Raw genomic sequence first — 23,295 nt, forward strand, 5'->3', positions numbered from 1 at the left:
GAAATCCTGTTGATAGCCTCCAAATTGTCAGACTCCACCGAAAGTCTTTTAACACCCATGCGAATGGCGAGTTTAATGCCAGACAAGATCCCCCAGAGCTCTGCAGTAAAGGAGGAGCCCGTACCTAAGTTATGGGTAAACCCAGCCAGCCAGGCGCCACCAGCATCCCGAAGAACTCCACCAGCAGCAATTCTGCCATTACTAAGGCAGGAGTCATCCGTATTCAACTTGACAACCCCTTCTCTGGGCTTCCTCCAACCAACTAACTGGACCTCTTTAACCGGGGAGGGGTGAACCAGGGGCTCTCCTTCAAAACTCTTTGTAATAACAGAGAGTTTTTTCGAGAAGTAAAACCGGAGGTCAGGAATAAAGACAGTCTTCTCAGCAAATAACTCTTCATTCCTCCATTTCCACATTTGGTGACAAATAATAGCGAAGAGAATAGCCCCGTGCTCCATACTGGCCAACAAATTCCCATTAACGCCTTCAGAGAACCAGTCAATATCAGAGAACCCCATAAAGGAAGGAAGGATGTGGTGAGGAAGGACCCCTTCCCAAACCTTTCTACTATTCGGGCAATCCCTCAAAGCATGGCACAAGGTTTCCACATGGCCGCTGCATCTGCTACAGGCACCAGATACAGCCAAGTGCCTTCTGTGTCTATCTGCATTCGTGAGGAGCCTGTCTTTGACTCCCAGCCATAGGAAACTCCTAATGCGGTAGGGGACTTTGAGGGCCCAAATGGACTTCCAAATTTCCAAAGGAGGATCAGCCCTATTAGGGGTAAAAGCTTCATATGCCGATTTGCAAGAATAAGAACCATTATTAGTCAAGGCCCAGCAGTGTCTGTCCTTATCCTCCTCCTGATTACTAATCTTCACACCTCTAATATTAAGGAGGGTCTCCAGGCTAAGAAAGGAGTCGAACTTAGACCAGATCCAGTCTCCCTCCGAGTCCACCACATCAGCAATTCTCCAGGAGAGGAGATCATTCGGTGGAGGGGCGATGCACACCTCAATCAACGGTTTGTCACCAATCCAGGTGTCATACCAGAAACTAATGGATCTCCCATTACCCACCTCCAAGCCAATCCCCGTACAGAACTCAGCAAAAACAGCACTAAGCCCTTTCCAGAGGAAGGAACAGCTGACAACCCTCTCCTTCGGACCACCAAAGATTCTATCTTTTCTATACTTGCCGCACAGAAGACGAACCCAAAGGGAGGAGGGGGATTGCCACATTCTCCAAAGAAGCTTCATTAACAGGACTTTATTATTGTCCTTAGCTTGCCTTATACCAAGACCCCCCTGCTCTTAGGCTGGCAGGCTTCCTTCCAAGGGACCAGGTGAATCTTCCTCCCATCCCCAGACTCTCCCCACAGAAAACGCCGATTAATTTTATCAAGGTCGTTGAGGACCGGCTCAGGGAGCTTACAGGCTTGCATGATGTGATTTGGAGCAGCGCAGTTGATAGACTGGATTAAAGTAAGGCGACCTGCAAGGGAAAGAGAATTAGCTTTCCAGCTAGCACACAAACCGTTAGATTTGTCCAAAATGTCTTTAAAAGAGGCTTTGGACACCCTGTCACTATGAAGAGGGACACCAAGGTATTTCCCAAACGATTGAGTCAGGGGAATGCCAGACATCTCACTCAGTCTTCTACACAAGCTATTATCCATATTCTTGGAACAAAGCATACGGGATTTATGGATGTTAATCTTCTGGCCAGAAGCCTCACAAAAGCAGTCGAGGATATCCATCACAGCCTTAATTTGTTCCTCATTACCCTCCACAAAAAGCATGACATCATCAGCAAAGAGTAAATGGGTAACAGGGGGGCAATGTCTGTTGATGGAAACAGGGTGGAGAGTCCCTTTGCTCACCGCCTCTTGGATCAGGTGAGACAATCTTTCCATGGCAATAACAAAAAGGAAGGGGCTCATAGGATCCCCTTGACGAATACCCCTGGATGGAGAGAACTCATCCGACATATCCCCATTGATCATAACCTGGAAAACAGGAGAGGAGATACACTTTCCAATCAAATTCCTCCAGTTCTCCGGGATACCAGCTTTGGCTAAACTATCCAGAAGAAAGCTCCAGTTCAACCTATCATAGGCTTTCTCCAGATCCAGCTTGAGAGCCACGATCCCTTTCTTGCCTTTCTTAATCTTCATAGAATGGACAACCTCCTGGGCAATAACAACGTTATCCATCAATTGTCTTCCAGGAACAAAGCTCCCTTGATTTTGGCTGATAATATCCGGAAGGATCTTCCGGATTCTATTAGCCACAATCTTAGTAATAGCTTTATACAAGACATTACAAAGACTGATGGGTCTCATCTGGAGAAAGGAAGAAGGCTTGGCAACCTTAGGAATCAAGACAATGAGGGTTTTATTAACCAAACTGATATCGTTCGAACCACCAAAGACACCTAACACAAAGCTGTATATACCCTCTTTAACAGTGTCCCAGTGTTTATGATAGAAACTAGCGGGGATACCATCAATACCAGGAGCCTTAGTGGAACCGATGCTGGAGAAGGCCAGATCAATCTCTTTAAGCTCAATGGGATGGAAAGCATTATTAATAGCATCCTCCCCCAAACGAGGAAAGGAAATGCCAGAGTGGGCACTCTCTAGGTCCACAGCTTCCTCTCTGAACAGGTCCTTGTAGAAATCAAGGGCAAGGCGCCGAATGTCCTCCTCCTCAAAAATCCACTCACCACTGGCGTCTTTAATAGCCTCGATCCTATTTCGCTGTCTCCTAATGATCGTTGAGAGGTGGAAAAACCTGGTATTCCGATCCCCGTCTTGAATCCAAGCCTTCCTAGATTTCTGGAACCACAGAAGCTCTTCCTGTCTAAGCACAACTTCCAACTCGTTCTGAAGAGCTCTTAGGTGACCATTCAGGCTATGATCAAAACGAACCTCCAAGCAACGCTGAACACCTTCCATTCTCCTCAAGAGTTTGTTCTTCCTCCTGATAATATGACCAAAAGTATTTTTATTCCAAACAGCCACATTCCTCCTGAATTCCTCAGTAGCGAGGAGAACATCAGAGTGGGGATGCCAATTGCTTTTAACGAAATCCTTAAACTCGGGGTGAGACTCCCAAGCCACCAGATACCTAAAAGGTCTATTACCTTTCAGCCGATTTCCTTTGACCAAATTAATGAGGATAGGGCAATGGTCTGAGTGACGGAAAGGGAGATTAAGTACCTTGACCTCAGAAAACCTATAAATCGCTGCAACATTAGCGTACACCTTATCCAACCTAACAAACACACTATTCCTTTTCCAGGTAAATTTGTGGCCAGCAGCACCCAGGTCCGAAAGCCCGCACATATCCATACTTTGCTTATGATTAAGACACCGGTTCACATAATGATTACCCCCTCCTCTCTGATCACTCAAGAGGGCAATGTCATTAAAATCCCCGGCAACCAACCACGCCTCCACCATGTTAGAGCTAAAAGAATGAAGGATCTCCCACAGCCTTCTTCGGTTAGTCGAAACAGGATCAGCATAGACGAAGGTAATAAAGAAGGGTTTATTACCCGGGTAACACACCTTACTATGGATGAATTGACTGTCCATAGTAACAATATCAATATTGACTTGACCTGGCTTCCAAAAGAGCCAAATCCCCCCTGCCCGGCCAGTAGCCTCCGACCTGACGCAATTCCAATTCTTAAACTTTCTAACCACCTCATCTGCTTTGGCTCCACTAACCTTGGTCTCAAGAAGGACAAAGCAGGAAGGGTTAAACTGTTTAATGAGATCATTGACATGAATGCGGGTAGCCTTGCTCGCCGCACCTCTAACATTCCAAACGAAGAAGTCCATCAGAGGGGGAGACTACAGACGCAGGCCCAAACCCTAGATCAGGTATTTGTTTGGGGCTCCGGAGAGCCTAGAGGCGGTCCCAGAAGGACCCCTTTTATCCAAAGAATTCAAACCATGAAGGTTCTTTTTAGGTTTCCCTTTGGGATTCTTCATGTTTAACTTACTCACTCCTATAGTCTTACCAATAGGAGCATCAACAGGAGGATGTAGAGTACTCGCCTCCCTACTCAAACCCTTCCTAGCTGACAGGATAGACTGGGGAATCTCTTTGCCTTTAGCAGAAGCATTAGAGACAAAGAGAGGATTAATAGAATTACCCAGACTAGAGGCATGCTCTACCGACTCCAGACCAGGCATGCTTAAATCAATCTGCTTATCAGAAGGATCCGAGTCTTGATCTTCCTCCATAGACAAAACACCAAACCTTGACCCGGAACCCGAAACTGAGTCCACTCCAGTCTCAATCCCCTTCTTAATATCCGGGGGTCTGACCTTGATCTCAGGAGCAATCTGGAGAGTAGTCATCTTCGTACTGATATTTGGTGAATGATTAGCATTAACATTAGCCCGTGGCTTCCTTCTCACTGGCCTCTTGGCAAGCATCCATGGGCCAAAGCTCCTTACTTCCCCTTGACTCTTCTCAGCTTCGCCTATGATAGGTTGCACCAACTCCTCCACGTCCTTCCTCCTCTTAGGACAACCCTCAAGGGTATGGCCAAACATACCACATTCATAGCAGATGTTGTGTATACCTTCATATTCAATATGATAGACCTTGTTTTGAGTACAGAACTGAGAAAGAAGAGGCTTAGCGAGATCAATATCGATACAGACCCTGACAAACTTGCCTCTCACTGCCCCAATGGTAGTCTTATCAACATGGTGGACTTTCCCAACAAGGCTACCAATCTTGTTCAGGAACCTATCACTGTAGTATTCAAGAGGTAGGCCCGGGAACCTAACCCAAGTAAGGATCCTGTTAACAGAGCAATCATGGGGATCAAAATTTGGGACCCAAGGTCTCAGAGCCAACACATGATTGGAGATAATATACGGACCACCATTCACAACAACATTGAAATCCTCAGCCCTTGTGAATTTAATGACATAATAGTCATTTTCAAGGTCTGTGATAGTAACCTTTCCTTTCTTTGCCCATTGAGCCTGGATCCTCTGGGCAAAATAATTGAAACTGATCCTTTTCCCCAACACAGTGACGATTAACGCCAATTTCCACTTCGATCTCATGACCCGCTTGTCATCTGAGGACAGCCGGATCCTAGGACACAGCGGGTTATCAGGCTCTCCATCCTCAGAATCGGAATCAGAGAGAAAATCCCCGGAATCATTCTCAAAAGCATCCACCTCCATCATGGGATCCTCCTCTGACACCCCTAGCAACTTATCCCTCCAAGAGGGGCCTCCCAAATCCACGGAAACTTCCGCTTGAGCGGCTTGCGTAGTCTGTGCGGCTTGCGCAGCTTGCGCGGCCTGTGCGGCCAACGAAAGTCGCACGGCATGCTCATCCTGCTGGGGAGAGACGGCCGGTACTCCCTGTGGCCCAAGCACCAGAAGCGGCCCTCTAACTCCAAAATCATACGCGCGTCCCTCCGCGAAAAACGAGTCCAAGGCCGCGGCACCAACACCTTCCAGCCCCCGATCGGCCGCCGCATCCCTAGAAGCCCCCAACGGCACCGACGCACCCCTAGCACCCCCCGTCGAAACCGCCGAATCTGCCTCCCCACCATCCACCCACTCCGATCTACTCCTATCCCTCGACCGATCCCTCCGCCTCCTCCCCCGAGGAGATCCCTCGGATCTCCCATCATCCACCGCCGCCCACGCCTCATCGATCCCGGAGCCATTGCCCCGCCCGCGCCCCGCCACCACCAGATCCGACACAGGCCAGCCGCCTGCCTTCACCGACCCATCCCCCTTAACCTTCACGATCGCCTTGGTCATCCCATCGAACTTCTAATTTCTGAGGTTTTATTTATTTCATTTTAATTATTGTTTTTCTTTATTATTATTTTTGGGGTTTAAAACTTCGAATGCTGCGGACAGCAACCAATCACGGCAGAGTATTTTGGCATGTGCTACCGTAGGATATATTGCTTTGGCACGTGTGATTTGTAACACGTGCAAATGTATTGACTAGGCGTGTGGGCATGGTTGGACCTGCCTTGTAACACTTGTTAGAGGCCATTCTTTATCTTGTCGACTGGAGCGTGTTATACTAAGGGGTGTTTGGTAGCTGCTTTTCGACTTCCTGTTTGCCTTTTCACTTTGAAAATGAGAGTTTAAGGTGTTTGGTTAGAGACCTCCTGTTTGCCTTTTGTAGCTGAAAAGTAGCTTTTTATAAAAGCAGAGAATCTCTGCTTTTTGGAACAGCAGCCTTTTCAAACAGCAAACAGCAAATCGTAACAGGAAACAGCAAACAGCAACAGCAAACAGCAGGTAAAACAAACGGACCCTAAGATTTATTAGGACTTCTTTACCTTAAATACTTATTAAGATAAGCTTCATTTTTGGGATAACCAAAATAGGTTCTAAGGTTTTTGGGAAAATACTAATTTAAGTTCAACGTTCAAAATTGCACCAATATAAACTTAACATTTACAACATAATATCAATTTAGGCTTAACGTTTACAATATAGCATCAATTTAGGCCTCACGTACAAAATAACACCAATATAGGCTTAACGTTTATAAAATAATACGAATTTAACCTTAACATTTATAAAATATATCCAATTTAAGCTAAACGTCACAATTAATTATAATACGAATTTAACCTTAACTTTATATGTTATCTTTCTATTTAGTTCCATTTTCTTATTTATTATAATACAATTAATTAGTATTCTTGCCAATTAAAACCTTATATTTGATTTTCATCAACCATTCCATTACTCCTAAATTTCATGGCCCGTGTAATATATGCAAACTAAAAGTATTGATACATGTCAGTGTTCGAAATATTGTGGATATTCAATTAGTTTTAGTTTGCATATTTTACATGAGCAATGAAATTTAGTAGTCATGGAATTATTGATGAAAAACAAATATAAAATTTTAATGGGCAATAATACTAATTAATTGTATTATAATAAATAAGAATATAGAACTAAATAAAAAGATAACATATAAAGTTAATAGGGAACAAATATAATATGATTAATTTAATTATGACGTTTAGCTTAAATTGTATATTTTGTAAACGTTATGCTTAAATTCGTATTATTTTGTAAACGTTAAGCTTATATTGGTGCTATTTTGTATGTGAGGCCTAAATTGATGCTATATTGTAAACGTTAAGCCTATATTGGTGTTATTTTGAACGTTGAGCCTAAATTGGTACTTCTCCAAAAACTTTAAACCTATTTTGATACCTTATCCCTTCATTTTTCCCCCGTAGGATTTTATCTTTCAAAAAAACTAAAGGATTTTATATAAATACCGAAGAAACAATTTGGTTCCATAATGTTTGCCGTTTAAAAAAATTTACACAAATTAAGAATTATAATTAATGTTAATATTTTGTAGAAAATTCAAAAATTTACCCTCATTTAATGTTTTAGGATCAAAACTTCCGGCAGTAAATTACTCCTCATTAAATGGGCGGTATATTTAGTAAAAGGGTAAATTACAAAAATGGGTCAAATGGGAGGTCCATTTACATATTTAACTCATTTACTCAATCTACTACATATCTAGACTGTTTTTGTGTGACTTTCCCATAATACCCTCAATATTTACGTGCGTCTGTCTCCCTCCCGTCTGACTTCGCAGATTCGATCTTATGCGAAGCCTGCGAAGCTAATATTTTGGGGTTACTTGATGAATTTAATTAGCACATGCGAAGCCTGTGAAGCTAATGTTTGGTTTAGTTGATGAATTTAACTAGCATATGCGAAGCCTGGATGTGTTTTTAAGCTAATTCGCGAAGTGGTATATAACAAAAAATGTCAAACCACAACGGATTCTAACATTAAAATCATAACATTATCAAAATTTACAACAAGATTGCCACAATAAACTCCTAACAAATCACTTCATAATACATAGGCTCCTATTCACTACCGATGGATGGATGTGTCTCACGGTACAGAACAAGATTGCCATAATAAACTCCTAGCAAATCACTTCATTATACATAGGCTCTTATTCACCAACGATGGATGGATGTTTCACGATACATAGGCTCTTATTAACCACTGAGGGATGGACGTGTCCCACGGTGTAGACTCCTATTCACCACTGATGGTTGGAAGTCCAGGCCTTTTGGAATGGATGTCTCTCATGACACCCTAACACACCGGCTTCCAGGAATGAATATTATGTATTCAACCACCTTCAGAAAAATTTAATCGTGTTAGTGAGAAAAAAGGAAGATTTGGCTTCACGAAACGATGATTCGCTAAGTATGCGAACATAAATGTGCAAGGAAGAGGGTGATTTTACTTAGCGAAACAATGATTTTGCGACGTCTGCGAGGAGGAATGTGACGCTCTGACTCCACGAAACAATGATTTCGCGGAGTCTGTGAGAGAAATTTATCGAATTACCTCGCAAACTTCGCGTAATCATCGTTTCGCGAAGTGAAATCGATAAATTTCTCCCCACAAACTTCACGAAAACCGCATATGCTAAGTGGATTTATGGGAAAAACGCAGAAAAAACAGTATATACTTACATTTTTCGATGAACCCAATATGATAAACTGGGGAAAACGATGAAAATAACGTAGAATCACCATTTCTCTGATGGTCACAAGAAGAAAGAAACCAAGAAACGAGTAGGAAATGGAAGATGAAGAACCATGGCTTCGTTTTCTAGGATTAGGAAGTTGCAAAATCAAGAGATGAATAGAGAAAAAAGAGAAATACATTGTGATTTGGAGAAATGGTGCAGATTTCGTGCAATTTAAAGAAAGAGAGGAAGATCAAAAGTCTTGGAATCATTAATGGAGGAGCCAACAGCCGTTTCGCGCACCCAAGGAGAAGAGGGGAGAGAACGTTCGCGTAAGGGGAAGTGGGAAGGTTAGGGTTATTATGGGAAAGTCACACAAAATCAGTCTAGATATGTAGTAGGTTGAGTAAATGGGTTAAATATGTAAACGGACCTCCCATTTGACCTAGTTTTGTAATTTTCCCTTAGTAAAATGGGACATATTCTTATTTACATTAAGAGTAATGAATAGTAATTAATGTTAATAAAAAAAAACTTTAGTAAGCATACTCTTTACTAAAATGGGTAACATATTTGGAAGTAATATTCCAAAGGTCACTTGGAAACATTCCAGTGCATTACTCAAATTTTTGGTGGAAATTTTTTTTCTTGCATTGGTTATTTTTGCAACTAATTATGAAAGGAAAAAAATCATAAAAAAGAAGTTTTGGATTTAAGAATGTCTTTCTGAGAGATTGATTTAAATATCTCATATAATGGTGTTAGAAGTTGTCAAGAATCTGAATATTTGGAAACACGAATGCTTTTATCATAATTTAAATTGAACGTGTCGTATAATCATGTTATAGATTTAAGAGAATCACAAGTTCAAGAGAAGTCTACTATCAATTTGTTTGACCTCAATGAAAAGCCAAATTCTCCAATAAACTTGAACAATTAAGCTAATTTTAACGATGACGTTGTGTTTGAATTGGCATTGCAAACTGATGAAGAATTCGGTATGCTCTATATTTCTTCTTTTTGTTGTTTCTATAATATTAATTCTCTACATATGCTATCAAACATCAATTAAAATGTATAATCCCATTTTTTATAAATGTGAAATTCATGTAAAAGACATAAACTAGATCTGTAATACTCACTTTAGAAAACAAAAAATACTAAACATAAAGCATCAATTAGATGGAATTAAGAAGGTGTTCTATTAGTTCTAGAATATTCTAACCTTTATGATTTGTAGTCAGGAGGCCTTTCAACCTATTTTCCGAAAAGAGATTGACCAAGCTATCTCCAGCATTGGGGCTTCTAAAGCTCCTGGGATTGATGGTCTTCCGGCGGGCTTTTACCATAAGCATTGGGATGTCGTGAAGGAAGGCATCTATAATTTTGTCTTGGGGGTGTTCAGTGGTTCGAAGGATATTGAGCTGGTTAATAGAACCCTCCTGGTTCTGATTCCTAAGATTGATAAGCCTTCTTCCTTTTTGCATATGAGACCTATCAGTCTTTGTAATGTTCTTTACAAAACTATTACAAAGATTGTGGCTAATAGAATCCGTGGCATTCTTCCTGCGATCATTTGTCAGAATCAGGGTAGCTTTGTGCCTGGTAGACAAATGATGGATAATGTGGTGATCGCCCAAGAGATGGTCCACACGATGAAGATTAGGAAAGGGAGGAAAGGCATTGTGGCTCTGAAGCTAGATTTAGAGAAGGCCTATGATCGAATTAATTGGGATTTCTTGATGGATAGCCTTGAGAGAGCTAGAATCCCGGACAGCTGGAGAAGTTTAATTAAGGTATGTATTTCTTCTCCAGTGTTTCAAGTTATGGTCAATGGGGATATGTCGGAGGAATCCGTCAGGGGGATCCTATGAGCCCTTTCCTTTTTGTTATTGCTATGGAGAGGATCTCTCACCTGATTTAGGATGCGATTGATAATGGGAGTTTCCACCTTGTGGCGATCAACAGCTTCTGTCCCCAGGTGACTCACTTATTCTTTGCAGATGATGTCTTTATCTTTCTTGAGGGTAATGAGGAGCAGTTGAGAGTCATTATGGATATTCTGGATTGTTTTTGTTCGGCCTCTGGGCAGAAGCTTAATATCCAGAAATCTAGGATGATGTGCTCTAAGAATATGAATCAGAGAGTCTGTAAGAGATTAAGTGATCTCTCAGGTATTCCTCTTACTGATTCTCTTGGGAAGTATCTGGGCGTTCCCCTCCACAGTGAGCATGTGTCTAAAGGCTCCTTCAAAGAGACTTTGGATAAAGCTAATTCGAAGTGTGCCACTTGGAAAGCCAAGACTCTGTCTCTCGCCGGCCGCCTCACGTTAATTTAATCTGTTTATTGTGCTGCTCCCAATCACATCATGCAGGCTTGTAAGCTTCCGGATCCTGTGCTTAATGATCTTGACAAGATTAACCGTAGGTTCCTGTGGGGGGAAGCTGCGGAGGGCAGGAAGATCCATCTTGTGCCTTGGAGTGAGGTTTGCCAGCCTAAAGATTCTGGGGGTCTGGGTATTAGGAAAGCAAAGGACAATAATAAAGTTTTATTAATGAAACTCCTTTGGTGTATGTGGCAAAACCCCTCCTCTCTTTGGGTTTGCCTCCTTTGTGGTAAGTATCGGAAAGACAAAATCTTCGGGGGCCCGAAAGAGAGAGTTGTTAATTGTTCCTTCCTCTGGAAAGGACTTAGTGCTGTGTTTGATGAGTTCTACTCGGGAGTTGGCCTGGAGGTGGGGAATGGTAAGTCCATTAGTTTCTGGTTTGATAAATGGATTGGGGATAAACCGTTAATTGAGGTGTGTTCTTCCCCCCCCCCCCCCCCCGCCTAGTGATATACGGAACTGGAGGATTGCCGATGTGGTTAACTCGGAAGTCCTCTGGTGGCAGTTTGATACTTTCTTTAGCCTTGAGACTCTCCTTAGAATGCGGGGAGTGAAGGTGAGTAATCAAGAGGAAGACTTGGATAGGCACTGCTGGGCGCTGACTAACAATGGAGTTTATTCTTGCAAATCGCCTTTGAAGCTTTCTCTCTCTTTAGATCTGATCCTCCCTCGGATGTGTGGAAGTCGATTTGGACCCTTAAAGTTCCTTTCCGTATTAGGAGTTTCCTGTGGCTGGGCATTAAGGACAGGCTTCTTACTAATTCGGATAGGCACAGAAGGCACTTGGCTGATTCTGGAGCTTGCAGTAGATGCAGAGGCCATGTTGAGACTTTGTGCCATGCTCTTAGAGATTGCTCTAATAATAAAGAGGTTTGGAGGAAAATTCTCCCACACTATATTTTCTCTTCCTTCATGGCACATTCTGAGGTCGACTGGTTCTCTGATGGTGTTAGAGGAAAGTTGCTTCCATACATGGAGTATGGTGACATTTTCTTTGCTATTATCTGTCACCAAGTTTGGAAATGGAGAAACGAGGAGATTTTTGGAGATAAAACTGTTTTTATGACAAACTTAGCTGATTTCTTCTCGAAAAAACTTTTCTCTATTATCGATAGTTTTAAAGGAGAGTCCCTTGCCAGAGCCTCTCAGTGTTGTGATGTCCATCTCGTGGGATGGAGCAGGCCAAGAGAGGGGGTTGTGAAGCTAAATACTGATGGTTCCTGCCTCAGTAACGGTAAGATTGTGGCTGGAGGTGTGCTTAGAGATGCAGGGGGCGCCTGGCTTTCTGGGTTCTCCCAGAATTTAGGGTTGGGTTCTTCCTTTTCTGCGGAGCTCTGGGCTATTCTTACTGGAATCAATCTTGCTAAAAGGCTGGGTGTTAAGAGGCTCTCTGTGGAGTCTGATAATTTGGAAGCAATCAAAATGATTTCTGAGAATCATTCTATGGGTCTTAACAGTCGTAACCTCATCAAAGCTATTAAAAGGCTTTGCTCCTCCTTTGAGTTCGTAGAGTTCAGACACATTTTTAGAGAGCAGAATCGTGTTGCTGATCGCTTGGCGGCGGCGGGCCATAAAGGGACGTTAGGCGTTACTACCCTTCCTGTTTCCCCTAGTTTCATCTCTCCTCTTCTCTTAGAAGATAGGATTGGGGTTAGCTTCCCTAGGCTAATTCCTGGGTAGTTTGTTGTTGTTCGTTTTTCTTTTCCTTTTCTACAAAAAAAAAAGGTATGATTTGAATATTTATCCCATTAGAGCATCTCCAATAGGGTGACATGACTTTCTAAATTGTCAAATTTGGCTAGCCATTTGGAAGGGGAGCACTCCAACAAGATGACATGGCTCTCTAAAATAAATAGCTAGCTATTTTTACTAGCTAAATTTGGCTAGTCCCTTTGGCTAGCTATTTCTATTTTTTATTAATTCTTTCTTTTTCTTCTTTTTTTTTTGATAAAAATGTCATATTTCATTCTATAGAATCACAAATTACAAATACAGCACGATAACTTTCCACTCATACAAGCTATAGCCAGTATAAGAACCACAAAGGGAAGAAAATAGACTACAAAGAGCAAGAAAAAGACTACAAAGAGCAGTAAAAAGACTACAAAGAGCAGTAAAAAAACCATAAAGGGTACAAATACAACAAAATAGAAATCATATACTCCTCGGAAGTTGAATCCCATTGAAAAACAGCTGTAATCCATTCTTCATCATCTAGCCTTTTCCGGACATTCGGATCTGAGTCCTTTCTTTTTTGCAACCACGCAGATCTATAGATCTGCGGACAAGATGAACCTTTTCCGCTCTTGCTAAGACCGAAAAAAGAATAAACGATAAAAGTATAGCCAACAGGTGTAGATCTGGTGGAAAAGAGATTCGAGAAAGTATATAGACTTTAAACTAGGAAGAAAACATAAAACTGAAGCTAAAAAAACAAAGGCTAAAACATAAATAGGAGGAGGAAGAAGGAAGATAAGCTTCATTCTTCCTCCTCTAAGAGAACCTGAACAAAAAGAAGGAAGCGAGACGGTGACGGTGGTGGAAAGCTGGAGAAGAAGAGCAAAGGGGGAAGAAGAAAGTGTAGAGAGATGGAGGAGCCTCTCTCTCAAAGGAGTCACAAAATTAAATAATTTTTACTACAAGATCTCTTTCTCTTTCTTCTTTGTTTCTTTTTACTTCTTTTTCTTTTTTTTATTTAAATTTATTCACTTTTAATGATAAAATAATCAAATAGAGAGTCAAATAGCTAGTATGGTTGGAGTAAGACATGAATTTGGCTAGCTAAATTTGGCTAAACTAATATTTTATATTATTTTAGAGAGTGAAATGGCTAGTTAGTGTTGGAGGTGCTCTTATGATTTTGATAACTATAAAAACTTCTTTAGCTGGAATACCTTCCCTGTGAGGTATCATTGGGATCGGTGGGGGACACTCCGATACCAAAGTTAGTATAATATTTGAGAATAATAAGAGTAATCTCAAGAATGTTTTTAGAACTAGTAAGTGTACCTTTGGCTTATTCTATTGGAGTATTTATATAGGTGTTCGTAACCTTTTGTCATTAAGGAAGAAGGAGTTGAACATTTGTGCCTTTAATGTTCATTTAATGCCTTTCAATAGTTATGTAACCATCCTCATTTATAGAAGACGTTTATTCAGTTACGTCATCAAGTATTATTGTAACCGCCATAAGATATGATGGCAGATCATGGATCACCTAAGTGAAGTAGCTGGATTGGGCATATCATCTTTTGTGAATCTTGGCGTATCTCTACATTATTACATGTGGCTGGTTATAATGATGGCAACTCCTTTTTTATTTGTACTAGTCGAAAACCCGTGCTATGCACGGGATATGGAACTATTATATAATTTAGATAAATAAATAAATTGATATATTTAGTTTTAAGTAATTTTATATTATATTATAATTTTTTTATATTATGTATATTTGAAATTAATATATATTTGTTATTGATAATTTAAATTAATTTTGAAAATAATTCATTAATTTTTTTATAGAATTTTAATTAAAGGTGCATGATTTATTTATTTTTACAAAATTCAATGATTTGTACTTTTTAGTAATTTTAATATATTTTTAATTTTTTTTTATAATTAGAATTCTGTGAAACAATAATAATAAAATATGAGATTAGTTAAGAAATATATTAGAATATAATGAAAAACCAAAAATTGAATTAAACTACAATTAAAATTAAATATTATATTTACGATACAAAAGAATTACAATCTATGTTAAACAAAAATTGAATTAAACTACAATTAAAATTAAATATTAAATATATGATATAAATGAATTACAATCTATGTTAAAATGGAAGCAACATCAATATATTATGATGTAAACTATTACAATCAATACTTTTCTAATGTTGCACATGAATAAACTTTATCAATTCAATATGTTACATATAAAAAAAATTCATAAAAATTAGTCACAAATTCATCCTGATGATAATCATTTTGCTTGATGGAATTTCATGATCACTAAGTATTCGAATTCAATTATTCATTCTGCTACAATAACCCAATATATCCAATTGAATCAGCTTAAGGTGATGATTTTATTTTCATCTCGTAATATCTCATCAAGACATTCAATCAATTTCTGAAAGATAAACTATAACAACTATTATTTAATAAAAATAAAACAACAATACAATTGAGAATCAAAATAACTACAACATATGGAAAAAAATTGAATAATTACCTTGAGAAACATAAGAATTTCTTGTTATTTTTGACACTTTCGTGTTTCTCGATTTTAGTTGTTTATGCATCTTCTATTTCTATCGGATTTCTTCAATTGGAGATATCAGTTTGAAAAAAAACAAATAAAAAAGAAAACATGGATAAGGTAGCGAGAGGTATAGAACGTGGGTAACGGCAGAAATGGATCTGAAAGATGAAACTATAACAACTATTGTTTAATAAAAAATACAACAACGACACAATTAAGAACAAAATAACTACAACATATGAAAAAAAATCGAATAATTACCTCCAGAAATATAATACTATCTATCATGGTCAATGAATATAATTGTGGAATACTATCATGCTTTATATAGAAGTTTATTTGTGACTTTTGAATTTCCTTTGCTTTGTGTTTTTTCATCTTCCTGTAACCCCTACTTTGTTTTATTATTTTAATTAATGGGCTATTAATTGTTTAATATATTTATAATAAATCTGTTATTTTTAATTAATTAAATCTTTTTAATTTTGATTTTTTACTACGTTGACAACTCATCAAAAGGGTCTCTAAAACACTTCTCTTCATTTCTCTCTGCTTCCGCTATTATATAGTATAGATTATTATAATGTTACTCCTTGGATATCATTTCAGATGTTATCAAAAGCCCCCCTAAAAGGTCGAAAAAAACCCTTTAGGGTTGTTTGTCTTCTTAGCGTGTTGAGGGTGTTGAAACATAATTTCCACACTAGTTTTGATTATGACAAAAATACTAAAAAGAAATTAACAATCCCATACGTAGTGATACATTAAAATTAAATGATGATTTATTGGACTAATGTGTTTGTTAAGTGTATGTTTGAATTAAGTGTAATTAAAAAAGAAATAATCAAAGGTCTTAAGAATGGATCAAAGGCCCAAAGATCAACTTCAGTCCAATAGCTGAAGGATCCAGAAGCTAAAAGCCATGTCTAAATAAAGACTAATTCTGGAAGACAGAAGATCAAGGCATTAGAGACAATATCAAACGCTGACTCTGGACCATTGACAGTGTATCACCAAATAAAGAAAGAAGTAGAAGTTCCAAACAGCTTGTCCCCTAGTCAACTTGGAATCTTTGCCTCATTTGGTTAGACAGTCAGACTGCCTTTGTCAAGACTCAAAAGCGTGGCATCTCGAAGACAGAATGGAAAAGAGAAGAACAACTATTGGCTAAGTACACTGGCTACTGAGGATGAAAGCGATAGAAGAGTTGTTTCCTTCCGACGGTTATTTTGAATTTCAAAATAACCAACCTTAAAGTGTCACTATAAAAGCCCCATCAATTGCTTCATTTGGACTTGATCATAAACATTGAAATCAAGAGATAATCATTATTGAAGTTCCAAAAAGCAAAGCAAAAGTCTATACACACTTATTGTATTCATTCTTGTAATAGCTTTGAGTGTTTATTGTGTTTTGAGCAAGGTTATCAAACCCGGCCCGGCCGGTTCAACCGGGTTGAACCGGACCCGGTAGGTATTCCGGTCCGGAAGTAGCCATTTTATTACATCTTAGAAAACCGCTAAAAAACCGGTGACCCGGTCGGTTGAACCAACGACCCGGAAACCCGGTCACGGTTTTTACGATCCAAACGGTTCAATGTTTGTACTGTAACTTTTTAAAAAATAAATAAAAAATTTAACTTTCAATTAAAATTAACTAATCCAATTAAGAAAAAATTAACTTGAATTTCATTTAAAAATAATAATTTTCCAATTAGTATTAACGTAGTACTGAAATATTTGTTAATGGTGTGATATTCATGCTTTCATTTGATTATCAATAAGTTTCTGTTGATGATTGATTTTTTGTTTGTTCACAAAGAATAAACCATTAAATTAAATCATGTTTGATGGATATGTAGTAAGAAAATATTAATAATATATGTACCGAAATCAAGTTATATTACTATTTAATTTCATATTATATATCATAATATAAAATTTATAATCAATCAAGTTAAGTTTTTGTTACATTCAGAATATGCAAGTTATAATTCGTCATGATAATTAAGTTATATATTAGGATATAAAATTTAACATTCTTATTATGTTTGAAGGTGTAAATAAAATTAAAATTATTATTTTTTAGGATTATTTGAATCTCGGTTCAACCCCGGTTTAACCCTGGTTAAACCTTAAACCCTTCACCCTTTAGCTCTTCTGGTTCTTTGACCGGTCCGGTTTTGATAACCATGGTTTTGAGTAAGAACAAATTATCAATAGCTCATAAAAGTTTAGAAGCTCTTATGTTTGCTTCGGTTATAAGTGAATAGCAAGAGAGATAGATAGATAGTTGAGTGTTGAGTGTAAAGGAAGATACTTTACAGAGCCTCCATATCTATTATAAGGGTTTATGGTCTACCTATTGGAAAGAGTTCACTAGTGGATTAAAACCTAGAAGAAGGTATTATGGGGACTGGATGTAGGCAAGAGGCTGAACCAGTATAAATCACTACATAACAATTTCTCTAACCCTTTCCTTCTGTTATATTTATACCGCTTGCTTCCGTGCTTCAAAATATATAACTTGTGCTTCTAACTATTATACTCAATAGTGTGTTTAACGAAGCCACACAGAGGTTGCTCCAGTTAAGTGGTCTGGTGTCAACGTTCAGAAGCAGAATCAAACTTTATTCATGTTCCACAAAGCAAACAAAGTTTGCTTCCAACTTTGAGCAGCCTTGTGCTATTGAATTAATTGTGAAATTTTTTTTATTAAGTTAAATTTATCAATAGTTCCATTCACCCCCTTTTGGAACTATATTCTATCTCACAAGGGACCAACAAGTGGTATCAGAGCCTAAAGCACGGTTTATTAAGATATAACTATCTTGAGTCAGACCCCTAATGGCAATAAATAACACAAGTTTTCTTCCGGGAAATGAGACAACTCAAATCCTCCCAGAAGGATTGTCAATAACCAGACCCCCAGTGTTCTTTGGATCAAGTTATACATTCTGGAGAAATAGAATGAATAACTTTATCCAAGCTCATAACATGAGTGCCTGACTGGAAATAGTGAAAGGCCCCTTTGAACCTTATGAAACAGTTGAAGGAGTTAAGACTCTAAAAACTGAAGATAAGTGGTCAGAGGATGACTTGAAGAAGCTCTAGAATAACGCTTCAACTATCAATATGATTCATTATGCTCTAGATGCTGCATAGTACAATAAAAACTCGGGATGCGAATCAGCAAAGGAAATATGAGACAAGCTGGAAGTCACCTATGAAGGTACCAGCAAGGTTAAATAGTCAAATGCCAATCAGAATATAAGACTCTATGAACTCTTTGAGATGAAGGAAGGTGAAGGCATCTCTGACATGAATGCTAGATTCACCAACATCATAAATGAGCTCAAAAGAATTGGAAAATTCTTCTTAGAGGAGGAGCAAGTCAAAAAGATTCTCAAAAGCCTTACGAAGGGTTGGTAGGCAAAGAAGACAGCCATTGAAGAAGCTCAAGACTTAACGAGATATAAGTATGATGAGGTGATTGGATCCCTTCTAATTTCGAAGCCAAAGAGAAGTCAGAAGATAAGAAGCAGAAGCCAATAGTCCTTAAAACTGATTCTTCAAAAGATAGCACTACTCACGATGAAGAGATGGCAATGTTCACTTGAAAAATGAAACGGATGTTTCGGAAGAGTGATCAATACAAGAAGCCATATAGAAGGTTTGAGAGACCAAGAAGAGAACAAGGTGAAAGCAAATCTCGGAAGGACTCTTCCAAACCCATCACCTGTTTTGAATGCCATCAACCTGGACACATCAAGTCAAATTATCCAGTGCTAAAGAAGGATAAGAAGTCTCAAAAGAAGGCTATGGTAGCCACGTGGAGTGATAGCGATGAGTCTTCCTCTTCAGAAGCTGATGATGCTGAGATAGCACGCGTTTACTTCATGGCTAATGAGACAGAAGAGAAGAGTGTAGATGAAGCAGAACCATCAATTGCCTCTGAGAATGAAACTCAGAATCTTAAGGTAACATCTCTTCCTATCTTTAGAAAGGAAATGATAAATGCCATTTGTGATGTCTATACACTTGTTAAAAAGTGTAATAAGAAAATCAGGGCACTTAATAGAAGATGTGATGAGATTGAGGAAGTCAAACTTTTTGACATCTGACATCTCCTTCAGGACAACACTAGGTAAGATGAGAATTTAAAAATCATGCATAAGTTTGTCTTTGAAGTTTAGAAACAATCTAAAAGCCTTCGGAATGATGTCACATCGATTCAGAGTCACTTGACTCCGAATCATTATAGCCACCATCGCCAATACTATGGAAGTAATTCTTCTAGTAGGAAAGGATGGAAATCACAGAAGAATGTCCAATGTGAATTCTATGGAAAATATGACCACATCACTAAGGATTGTTGGCATAGAAATGGCTATACAAAACATGAAGATATCAAACCTGTCAGAACTTACCCTAGAGGACCCAAAAATACTTGGGTACCTAAGAAGATATAGGTTGTCCTAAGATGTGCACAGTAGTCGAAAATGTGGTATATTGACAGCACATGCTCAAAGTATATGGCTGGTAATGAAACTCAATTCATCACACTTTAACATAAAATAGGTGGTACTGTAAGTTTTGGAGATGAAAAGAAAGGAAGGACATTAAGCTTTAGATCCATTGGAACCAACCCTGTTATTGATGAAGTCTCCCTAGTCAGAGGCCTGAAGTTCAACCTACTGAGCGTGGCTCAGCTTTGTTACAAAGACAGAAGGTTTACTTTCGATGCCTCTGACTGTCAAATCATAGACAGTAAGACTAATTATCTAATCCTTACTGCTCCTAGGATAGATAATATTTTCATGCTGAACTTAGAAAACAAGTTTTCAAAAGAAATCTATCTTATCTCAAAGGAAGAAAATTCCAAACTGTTGAAACACCTTTCCACAAGATTTTGATTTGACAAAATCATCCATGATTAAGGGATAACTAAATTTAAGTGCTTTGATTTTATTATACTAATCTGTTTGTTCAATATTGAGTACAAATATATATATAAAGATAAGGACAGGACAATGTCAGCATGAGATGAACAGAATAAGCTAAGTGAAATGAAGGTCAGCATGGAAGCCTAAAATATCAAGCTGAGTGAAATTAACCTTAGCACCAAAAGACCAAGTCATAACAACCCAACACAAAGAGAATAAAGCTCAGCATAAGAAGCCGCGTTAACGTTCGTCTAACAAAGCTGAGTGTATCTTCAGGACAGCATGAAAGAGTCGTTTGCTAAAGGACAATGATTACCACCCCTCTGTACCAATAATTGAAATCTTGGAAATATACAAAAGACAGATTCCGAGATGTATGGGTCAATGGATTATTGGTAAAAGACAACTGGCACAAAAAGACAAGTCTGACGCAAGAAGACAAAGCCTGACGCCTGAAGAAAACAGAGGAAGGGAATGGCTTGAACAGTCTGAAGTTGATCAGAAGATGTTCCCTAAAAGAGCCGTTTTGGTGTTAACGGCTAAAACAATTCAAATGATCCATCTGCAGATTTCCATCTATAAAAGGACAATCAAGAACCTTGGATCATTGCCGATCAACAAAAAGAAAAATACAAGAGAGAAAGAAACAATTTTAAAGCACTCAAATACAAGAAAGATCTTACACCAAACTTTCTATTTTGTAAATGCTAGAATGATTCTTTGTAATCTTCTAAAGTGTTCTTTACTGAAAAGAGAACAAGTGTTTATCAATTGTAATATTGAGAGTATCGTGCTGAGTGCTTGGTTGTAAGCATTCAGTGGTAGAGAAATCTAGGTGCTGGGTTGTAGCAGTTAGTAGGAGTTGAGTAGACGAATAGAGGAAGGTACTCTTGCATATTCAACTGCCTTGTAATCGGTTTGTGCTCTACCGTTAAAGAGCTCAGTATTAGATTCAAAAAGCCCGGAGGACTCTGGGGACTAGACGTAGGCAGAGAGGCCGAACCAGGATAAGTGATACTGAGTAATCTCTAAACTCTCTCTTAATATATTTATAAATTGCTTGTGTTGTTTGTTTTATTTACTCAACATATAAATTGCCTAAGCTGACCCTGAGTAAATAAGTGGTGCTGAGTTAGAAGCTGACCTCCAAGAGTGTCAATTCCTAACTTACAAGAAAACAACCTTAGTCAACATCTGACTAAAGTTGTCTTGAAACATATCTCACCAAGCTGACCAAAAGCTGAGTTCACCAACTCATAAAAATTTATAAGTCAGCTTATCAAATTAAACATCAAAAGTTACATTAGTTCCTAACCCCCCCTTGGAACTAATCACGCGGGACCAACAAGTGGTATCAGAGCCTAAGCTCACTACTCAAAGATCTAACAATCTTGAGCTGATCCCAAAAATGGGTGAGAATAGCACTCGTTTCCTTCCCGAGAACCAAACAACACAGATACTCCCTGAGGGATTATCAATCACTAGACCTCCCCTATTCTTTGGGTCAAATTATACATTCTGGAAGAATAGGATGAGGAACTTTATTCAAGCCACAAACATGAGTGCATGGCTTGCAATTGTTCAAGGTCCACATGTGCCATACAAAACTGTTAACAATGAGAAAATTGTTAAAAGTGAAGCTGAGTGGACAGAGGATGACCTCAGAAAATTACAAAATAATGCTTCGGCTATAAATATGCTTCACTGTGCTCTAGATGCTGCAGAATACAATAAGATTTCAGGTTGTGAGTCAGCTCGGGAGATTTGGAAGAAGCTTGAAGTAACCTATGAAGGCACAAGCAAAGTTAAAGAGTCTAAAGTCAATCAGCATATGAGACTCTACGAGCTGTTTGAGATGAATGAGAATGAAGACATCTCAGAAATGAACGCAAGGTTCACAAACATTATAAACGAGCTCAAAAGGCTTGGAAAGAACTTCACTGAAGAGGAACAGGTGAAGAAAATCCTGAGAAGTCTGCCTAAGAGCTGGCAAGCAAAGAAAACAGTTGTAGAAGAAGCTCAAGACTTGACTACCTACAAATATGATGAGTTGATCGGATCCCTGCTGACCCATGAAATTTCTATGAAAAACTTTGAAGCTAAAGAGAAAGAAAATTCAGAAGACAAGAAACAAAAGTCACTTGTCATGAAAGCTGACTCGACTGAAGCTGAGTCAACTGATGATGAGGAAATGGCTATGTTCACTAGAAAGATGAAGAAGCTGTTCAGAAGAAATGACAGAAACGGCAAAAGGTCATTAAGAAGAAGTGACAGATACAAGAAGGACAGCTCCAAGTCTGTCACATGTTTTGAGTGCCATCAAACTGGGCACATCAAGTCAAGCTGTCCCAACCTTAAGAAGGAGAAAAAGGGAAGCAAAAAGGCTATGGTAGCAACATGGAGCGATAGTGATGAGTCAACCTCATCTGAAGCTGATGCAAATGAAACAGCCAACATATGCTTCATGGCTGACGATGCTGACCACTCCCAATCTGAGCATAATGACCTCTCTGATGAAACTGACCAGGAGGTACACACTAATGAGGTAACACCCTTACTTTTGTTTAGAAATGAGATGGTAAATGCCCTGAGTGATTTATATAAGCTAACTAAAAAATGCAATAACAAAATAAAATCACTCAGCAGGCGATGTGACGAGATTGAAGAGGTCAAGCTGAGTGACCTCCGATATCTCCTCCAGGACAACTCAGATTTACATGCCAACATGCAAATCATGCATAAGTTTGTCACGGAGGTCCAATCTGAGTTAAAGAAACTTAGAAAGGATGTCACAACCTTACAGAGTCAAGTGAAAGGCTCAAGTAGAAATAAACCCCATGCTGAGTACGCAAGTACTAGTCAGCATAAGTAATTCACTCAATGTGAGTGTTGTGGAAAAAGGGGGCACACAAAAGATGTGTGTTGGCATAACAAGCGGATTGTCTAATGTGACTTCTGCGGAAGAAAAGAGCATTCCACAAAAGTATGCTGGCATGCTCAACACAACAATGCTGACTATACTCAGTACAACCCTCAAAGGGTACCTTTTTGTGACTTCTGTGGTAAGCCTGGCCACACTATAAAAGTATGTCGTCACAAGTTGAAATATGACTTTGCACCTGTTTACACTAACAAGAAAGGACCCAAAAAGAATTGG

This window comes from Euphorbia lathyris, chromosome 9 (assembly GCF_963576675.1).
Source record: "Euphorbia lathyris chromosome 9, ddEupLath1.1, whole genome shotgun sequence".
In the NCBI taxonomy this organism is placed as follows: domain Eukaryota; kingdom Viridiplantae; phylum Streptophyta; class Magnoliopsida; order Malpighiales; family Euphorbiaceae; genus Euphorbia; species Euphorbia lathyris.